The sequence below is a fragment of the Hippopotamus amphibius genome, chromosome 3, assembly GCF_030028045.1.
Source record: "Hippopotamus amphibius kiboko isolate mHipAmp2 chromosome 3, mHipAmp2.hap2, whole genome shotgun sequence".
NCBI classification, from domain to species: Eukaryota; Metazoa; Chordata; class Mammalia; order Artiodactyla; family Hippopotamidae; genus Hippopotamus; species Hippopotamus amphibius.
Window position 1 is genome coordinate 19,741,077 of NC_080188.1, and position 8,950 is coordinate 19,750,026.

General features: G+C 43.6%; 1 long non-coding RNA gene across 1 annotated transcript; it reads left to right on the forward strand.

Annotated features, from left to right (window-relative positions):
* The first annotated feature begins 399 nt into the window (after positions 1–399).
* Positions 400–8,700, forward strand: LOC130850159 (uncharacterized). Its single transcript, XR_009052845.1, has 3 exons — positions 400–477; positions 3,498–3,684; positions 8,179–8,700. It is a non-coding gene; the product is annotated as an uncharacterized LOC130850159 (long non-coding RNA).
* The last annotated feature ends 250 nt before the right edge of the window (positions 8,701–8,950 follow it).

Sequence of the window (8,950 nt, forward strand, 5' to 3'; positions counted from 1 at the left end):
TGTGAACTTCAGTGGGTCTTTAATCTTGTTGACTCTCAAATCCTGAGCTGTAAAGTGGGAACAACCCCTCACAGGGTTGCTGTTCCTCTAAAGTGCCTTATTAGGAGCCAGGGTTTTCAGACCAGCCACATAGCATCCTTAGGAATGTGCTAGAAATGCAAATTCTGGGGTTCCATCTAAGAGCTACTGAATCAGAAATTCTGAGTTGGGCCCAACAATCTGTTTTAACAGGCCCTCCTGGGATTCCGATGTGCACTCGTGTTTGAGAAGCACTGGTGAAGGGCAAGGGCAGTGAGCCAGACTGCTCGTGTTGAAACCAGTTCGACTTCTTACTGTGTGATCTTGAGCAAGTTACTCAACTTCCCTGTGCCTCTGTTTCCTCATCTGCAAAATGAGGATAGTATCTGTCTCATAGAGCTGCTGTGAAGATTCAATGAGTGAATACATATGAAGTGTTTAAATGGGACCTGGCCCCCGGTAAGTGTTTAATAGATGACAGCTGGTTTAAATTAATTATTAATAGTCCTATAATAGTTCATATTCTGCAACAAATATTTGCAGGCCAAGGGTCACTTGGGGTGAGGTGACAGACCCACTGTGATGATATTTTAGCATCCCTAAACCTTCCCCCATTCTGGAATTTCTGCTCCACTCCCATCCACAGTGGTTTGAGGGAGCTCGGGAATGATAGGAATATACAAAAAAAAATGTGTCTTTGCCAAGAAATTGCTAACTCTTGTCCTATTGAGTCATTGAGGGAACAGACTAAATCATGTTTCAACTGTTATTTGCTGTAATCATGGGGGTTCAGCCAAGTTGAACTGGTCCTTATGAGTTCGGTCTTTTTAAATTTAAGAAGTAATTTATAAAAAGAACAGATGCTATATTACTCCACTTATATGAGGTACCTAGAGTAGTCAGATTCCTAGAGTTTGGGGGGGAACAGCATTTTGACAAACTCTGGCTGTGGTCTCTTTTCTGGCTATAAAGCAAAGAAAAGTTTGCTTTGTCCTGTGTCTGGCCTGAAGAGTGCCACTGAAGCCTGATTACTTTAGTCATTTACAGACTAATAACTCCACTTGCAGGTTCCACGTTTAGAGGGTTGATACATAAACCCAAATAAAGTGAATTGCCTTGTTTCAGGATCTTGGAGAGTTGAAACAAGGCTCTTTCCCCAGCCCTGAGAGTCTTGGGCTAGGTTGAAATGAATTCCAGGCCCCAAATTTTTAGGTCCATCTTGATCTCTCCCCTGAACTCCAGACTCATAGATCCAACTGCTTTTGGATGTCTAATAAGGGGGTGCACATTTAACATGTCCAAATACCAAACAGAGATTCTGATATCACCCCTCCCCCTCTGCTACAAACCTACATCTTCTTCCCTGATCAATAACTAGGAACTGTTTTCCTAGCTGTTCAAGCTAAACTCCTTGGAGTCATCCTTGACTCCTGTCTTTTTACTCCTACCCAGGATTCAGTTTATCAGTGGATCCAGTCAGCTCTATCTGTCCTCAAAAGGATCAGAATGCAATCCCTTTTACTGCCTCCATTGCTATTACCTGGTCCCAGCCCCTGTTATCTCTTGCCTGGGTTGTTTTGATAACCTCCTAACTGGTCTCCTGGTTTCTGCCTTTGGGAACCTGGGTCTATTCTTAGCCCAGCAGGGAGAATGGTGCTGTTAAAATGTAAATCAGTTGTTGGGGGCTGAATTGTGTCCCCCCAAATTCATATGTTGAAGATCTAACTCCCAGTACCTCGGAATATAACTATACTTGGAGATAGAACCTTAAAAGAAATGATTAAGTTAAAACAAGGAATCCAGGGAGGCCCTAATCCAATTTGACTGGTGTCCTTATAAGAAGAGGAAGCCTGGACACACAGAGACACAGCGGCTGCACATACATAGAGGAAAGACCATGTGAGGACACAGAGAGAAGGCAGCCTTCTGCAAGCCAAGGAGAGAGGGCTCAGAAGAAACCAAGCCTGCCCACAGTTTGATCTTAGTCTTCCAGCCTCCAGAACTTTGAGAAAATAAATTTCTATTCTATAAGCCACTCAGTCTGTGGTATTTTGTTATGGAAGCTGTAGCAAACTGATACATCAGATTACCCCCTGCTCTTCCCCAAACCTTCCCCTGGCTTCCCATCTTATTACAAGTTAAAGCCGAGGTTCTTACAATGACCTACAGGGCCCTATATCATCTGGCCCTCACCCCCTTTCTCTAAACCTACTCCTATTACTCTCTCCCTTGCTCCTTCTATTCTAGCCACTCAGCCTTTCTGCTGTTCCTTGAACACAGCAGCCACATTTTGGCCTCAGGGCCTTTGCACTTTCTGGCATCTCTACTGAGAAGCCCTTTCCCCAGATACCTGCATGCCTCACTCCTTCATCTGGGTTTGTTACTTACTCACCCCTGGCCACCCAGTTGAAAGGAGCACTCGCCCTTCCCCATCTTTAAGTCCCTCCCCTCCTTGGCTTTACTTTTCCCTTTAGCACTTATTACCATCTAACATATCATACATTTTACTTTTTTTTTGTCTGTCTCCCACATTAGCATGAAATCTCCAAGAGGGTGGGATTTGTGTATAGCTTGTTTACTGCTGAAGCTCCAGGGCCTGAACAGTGTCTTGCATGTCGTATGTGCTCAATATTTACTTTTTGAATAAATAATTTTTATTGTGATATAATTGCAATATAACATTATATTAGTTTCAGGTGTACAAAGTAATGATTTGATATTTGTGTATATTGCAAAATGATCACCACAATAAGCCTAGTTAACATCTATCATCTCACGCAGTAACAATTTTTTTTCATGTGATGAGAACTTTTAAGGTTTACTTTCTTAGAAACTTTTAAATATATAATGAATATGAATCAATTATTTGACAGGCAAAGAATCTTTTTTAAAAATTTAAATTTAGTTATGAATGATGTAGAATTTTTTTCAAAAGACTTTTAAGTCATTTGCATTTACTCTCTCTGTTTTGTTTACTCGTGTTCTTTGGCCATTTAAAAAAAATAGGGTCCAAAGACAATGTTTTCTCTATATTGTTACACAGCCTCTCTGCAAACATAACTAACTGGTACATTATATGTTAAAGAAATTAAGCTCTCTGTCTGCCATGTATTGTAACATATATTTTTGATTTGTAGTTAGCCGTTTTATAATTTTTAAACAACATAATTTACATTTTTATATAGTTAAATCTATTGTTCTTCCTGTGAGGCAAGCTTAGTCTTAAAGCAGCAGCTTTTTTATAATTCTGTCAGTTTCCCAGGAAATCCTATCTTATTTCCAGAGACTCCTCTGGTGCTCAGTCATCTGAAATTCACTCGTGTGGGGCAGGTGACAGTAAGCTGTTTTCCTGCAAGGAGTGACTGTAAGGAGTTTTTATAGCATTGACCACAAATGGATTTTGCCCTCATGAAATTGTAATTATCAGCAAACGGTCATATGAGTTTAGGATTTTTTTTTATTTTTATGGTGCCATTCAGGGTCCAGTCTCACCGGATAGGTTCATGGTCTACTTCAGCATGAATGTGCAGAGCTGCCTCATTTTCTAAGCTTCCTCCTATCCACCTTCAGATGCCAATCACTGCGATGAGTAGCCTCCCCTACTCCAACTCCAAAGGGCTTCATGGCCTCTGGCAAAAAGACAAGGAAATGGAGGCACAAAAATGCGTAAGTAAGATGCTACAATTTCCATACTGAGTAAGAAGGCGATATTCAAAACGTTTAATAACCCGCATGGTGCTGATAGCAAACGCAAAATAGACACTAGCAGAAACTGACCCATCAGAACAGATGCGAGCATGAATTCTAACCAATCAGAACAGAGGCCACTGTAAACAACCAGGAACCCTCCTCCCCTCTCCACGAAAAGATTCTTTTTTGGTAGGGCGGGGAGCTGGGTTCCAGAGCCTCAGCTCTCGAATACACTCCAGTATACTGGCTCATCACCAGACTTCAAAGCATTGGAATCTGACTGCTGGTTTCAAGCCCTGCTGTTCTGTAATAATCTCCTCCGTTTCCTCCCAAGTCTTGAGCAAAGCGATCTCTATCCAACTCTGGTTATATCAGTGTCATGAAGGGAGGGAGCAGAGTGAAGCTGTGTGTACACTGGGACAGAGGTAGTGTTGAGGGGGTTGGGATGAACCGCTGCCTGGAGAGAAGTTACCAGATGCGGGGAACAATCCGTAAAGTAGCCTGGAGCAGATGACCAATGGGAGCGGTAATAGCATTCTCCCTTCCCCAAGATCATGAGCAATCTTTGGAAGAAAAATACATTTTCTGCAAATATATACGATGTGATTTCAAAATACAATGAGGATGATGATTATGACGACGACAGTGTTATTAAAGGAATGGAAACACTGGGAATGTTTGGCCTGGATATGCGGACAACCCAGGGGAAGGTTTAAGAACATCATCTTTGGAGTCAGACAGAGCTCTAGGTGTGGCACTGCCATTTACAGGTTAAGTGACCCAAATCAAACCTCCTTCCCTAAAGCTCCTTAATCTATAAAATGGGTGTTATCACAGTGCCCAGCCCACAGGGCAGCTGTGAGGGTTGAAAGGACACGTTTCCAGTTGCTGAGCACAGCGACTGTAATGTTAAGTCAACTCCAGGCAGCACTGCAGAGAGCAGTGACATCACCACCTTCACACCTTCATCATCACCACACTCTGAAGTATTCTGAGTGCTTACACACACACACACACACACACACACACACACACACACCAGCAGAAGGAAAACCCAAGGAAGGAATACCTGCATATTTTCTCCTAATCTCCAAACGACAGAGGAAGAGAAAGCAATGTAGCAAATCAGGAATGGGAGAGACCAAATTCAAGAGCTATTGAGAAAGCTGCTCTGGGCAGGGCAGTGGGCACTGAGCTCAGGAGATTCCTAAGGAGTTAATGCAGGGAAGTTACCAAAATAAGACAGAGATGGCTGAATTCGGCTTTAGGGAAGAAGAGAAGCCCTTAGGACGAGGGTTTGATTGGTCACAGATCTGATAAGAGAAGTGGGGACGTGGTTAATGGTGGTTATAAAAGACAAGGCAGGTGATGAGAAGCACCTTTTTTTTTTAGACTAAAATGGCATCTCGATCTGTGAAACTTCTCCCCTTGCCTTTTCATTGCCTCTCTAGGAAGTTTAAGGTGGTCAGAAGGTAATGCCAGTTGACTGCATCTTTTTACACAGTGTTTTGATTCTAATGTTTTCAAGGTGATTTTGGTCAGCACTGATGCGGTGAGGGCAGGTAAGGTAGGGTGAAGTGAGGTGAGGTCAGGTGAGACCAGGTGAGACCAAGTGAGGTATGTATTCTTATGCCGTGCTGGAGGGCATGTAAATTAGTATGACCTCTCTGTAAAGCAATGAGGCAGTATATCCCAAAAATGCCTTAAAATGACCATTCATTTGAGTGCAAACTTTGGAGCAGTATCCTACAGAAATGATCAGAAATTTCGCTGAGGGAGGCCATCATGTTGTTTACATGAGTAACAAAAAAAAAAAAAAAAAGAAAGAAAAAGAAAAAGAAAAAAAAAGCTCATAGGACAAAGACTATAAAGAAACTCATAAAAATCTGAGCAGTTGTTATACCCGGGTAGTGGGATTATGAAAAATTTTCATTTGTTTCAGTTTACTTATAAGATTTTCCTAAATTTCTCCAGTATGTTACTTATATGAAAAATATATTTTAAAATAAATGCATTAAACAAAAATCCATTTCCTCCTTTCCGTTACTCCTCCTCCTCCCTCCCTTTGCAAACCCAGGACCCAAGTATTCTGGTAATGACAGGCACAGGATGATCCATTGTGGACTCTGTCCTTCATCCTCTCTTCCTTTGTTGATTTTGCTGCAGGCTGTGGACTGGGATTGTACGACTTCCTCCAATGTAGATGGACTCCTGCAGGATATGCTTTCAATGGCACTGATCCACGAATACCCTGCCACTTTGCTTCTCATCAAAGCCAAACTGGGCAGGGCACCTTGCCAGTGGGGACGCTCAGGCTTCATTCAGCATACCGTGCTTACAGTTCATCTTGTTTCAGATGAACGGGAAGGGCTGGGGAAGAGGGCAAGAGAGAGGAGAGTTTTCCTATCCACTAATTTTTCTCTTTAGGAAGGTAAAAGTCATACCTGGTGTCCTCGGTTGGCCATAGCTTGGTTAATGATAACCTGCATCTTGAGTCTCATAGATAAAGAAGCAGGCAGCATGGTTGAGCTGACATTTTGCAAAGGAGATGCTCATTCATTCATTCATCCATTTACAACTATTTATTAAGTTCCCCTTCTGTGTCCAGCACTGTTCTAGGAGCTGAGAATATAGCTGTGAACAAACCAGGAAACATCTCTGCCTTGATGGAGCTTCTGTTCTACTGGGGGGGGAGAGTCAATGACAGTCAACCCTGCAGTGAAGACAGTCAGCAGTGTAATGGAGGTGGAGCAGGATGGGGGGTGTGTTTGCACACACGTGTGCTTCTTTGGACAGCGCACTTGGAAAAGACCTCTTAATAAAGAGATATTTGAACAGAGACCTGAAGGAAGTGGGGGAGTGAGGAAAGGCTGGAGAAAAGGCTTTCTAGACAGAGGAAAGAGCACATAAAAGCCCCGAGGAAGAGCTGGCTTAGTGTGTTTAGGGGACAGCGAGGAGGCCAGTGTGGCCGGACGTGAGGTTGGGAGTTACAGAGGGTCCCGTGTGGCTCTGCAGGCCTTTTAAAGGGCTCTTCCCTCTGTGCTGAATGAAATGGGAGCTCATGGGGTGGGAGTAGGGGTGGGGGTGATCAGAGGAGTGACACATCTGACTGCAGTGGTTCTCAACCTTAGCTACACAAGAACCACTGATTTAAAAGGCTCACTCTGGCTGCTGCGAGGAGACAGGAGGAGTGGGGCAAGGGTAGGTGTATGGAGCCAGTCAGGAGGCTACTGCTGAATTCCAGGGACGACGGCGGCTTGGACCCAAGTGGGAGTGATAGAGAGGGTGAGCAGTGGTTGAATTATGGGAGTCACTGAAGGCAGAGCTCTAGTGCAGTGCTGCTGCTCCTGCTCCTGGGCTGGGTGGGTCCTGGGACTTCGCGTCAGCAAGCCCTTGACCAACAGACCTAAAGCCTGTCCTCTAATCTGGTCTCTATCAGTCATAAAGTTGATTTTGGCCTCAATATTTACTCTACATTATTTCTCAACACATTGAGAACCTGGGTGGGGAAGAAGGATGATGTTTATTGAAGGGAACCCTCAGAGACTGATAATGAGACTGTGGGGTGTGTGTGCGTGTGCGCGCGCGCGCGCGCACGTGTGTTTCTCAGCCACATTTGGCTGCCAGATGCCATACTGCAAAATTGGTGGCAAATCAGATTTACCAGGGTTGGAGCTTTATGAGGAAAGGGATGGGTGCAAGGGAGCTTAAGATGTATATGTTTGGGAACAACGACAATTTTATGTTGTAGAATCTGCACCGGGAAAGTTGGAAGGTCTGAACATGGGGTCAGGACTAGTGGATTGTAGGTCCTGGTGGGATCACAGAAATACTGGGGTCAGGGTCAAGAGGGAGTAAGCTGGAAAAATAAAAGTGGGTGGTAGTTGAGATGCTTAAAGCTAATATTGTAAGTAGATTGCTGGTAATGGCAAGGTCTAAGGCAGGACCACGGCAATGGTTGAGGGAGGACAGAGGACAAAATCACTGAAGGAGAGGAGGAAACAATGACAAGTGAAAAGAGGGCTGAACTTGGAGTCAGAAATCCTGAGTTTGAGTCCCAGCGTGGTTACTGACTCTCTGTAATCTTTAAAAAGTCATTCTACCATTCTCAGCCTCCATTTCCCTGACTGTAAAATTCCAGTTCAGTGAGCAATGGGAGGCTTTAAATGGCATTAATATACGTGACAGTGTTTCAAAACCTGGAAAATGCTCTATGTAAGAGATTGTATCCGCTTGCCAAATACTACAAGATAACTTTTCCATAGTTAACGAACCAAAGCAAGAATCAATAGAACTCCAAACTTTCTGTTTCTGAGACACTGAATCATCTGAGTGACTACCAAGGAAAAATAATAAATCAGTCAAATGGATGACTCCTTGGGACTGTCCTGTTGCCAGTCTTTCCAGTTCTTTTTCCGTGATGAATAATTCTAGATGTATGGTGTCTGATGACTTAATTTCTTTTTGCAGGTGAGAGGAGTGGCTTTGATAGCAGGGAGTAGGCACAAGAACTGGGAGGAGAAAGGTGGTTAAGAAATTCAACCTTCCAGTAAAAGAATAATTGCAAGAAGATGTTTTGTTCAATTGTTTTAAAGGAATTTGATTTACCTGCTTTACAACCATTAGGACAACAAAGATGGAAAAGACACAAACAGTGGAAGAAGGAAGTGTTTGTTTTGGAATGCATTGCTAAGAAAAGTCATTTAGCACACCTGCTAAAGAAGGCCCTATGAGGGGACTTCCCTGGTGGTGCAGTGGTTGGGAGTCCGCCTGCCAATGCAGGGGACACGGGTTTGATTCCTGGTCCAGGAAGATCCCACATGCCGAGAAGCAACTATCCCTGGGAGCCACAACTGCTGAGCCCTCGTGCCACAACTCCTAAAGCCAGTGTGCCTAGGGCCCGTGCTCTGCAACAAGAGATGCCACCGCAATGAGAAGCCTGTGCCTCGCCACAACTAGATAAAGCCCGCACACAGCAACGAAGACCCAACACAGCCAAAATAAACTGATTAAAAAAAAAAAGAAGTTCCTGTGATGTAGGCATGCAGAATCATAAATATTTTAGTATTTGTAAACAGCATGTTCCTTCATCTTCTTTACTTCATTTGACTTGACCCCGGCTTTAATAATGCAAACCTTGATTATGCCTCCATGACCAGACTCCCAACTTCCACCCACTATTTTAAGAAGAGGCTCCTGGCTCTACATCATTTTCTTGTCTAGTATTCTATTTCCCTGAAAA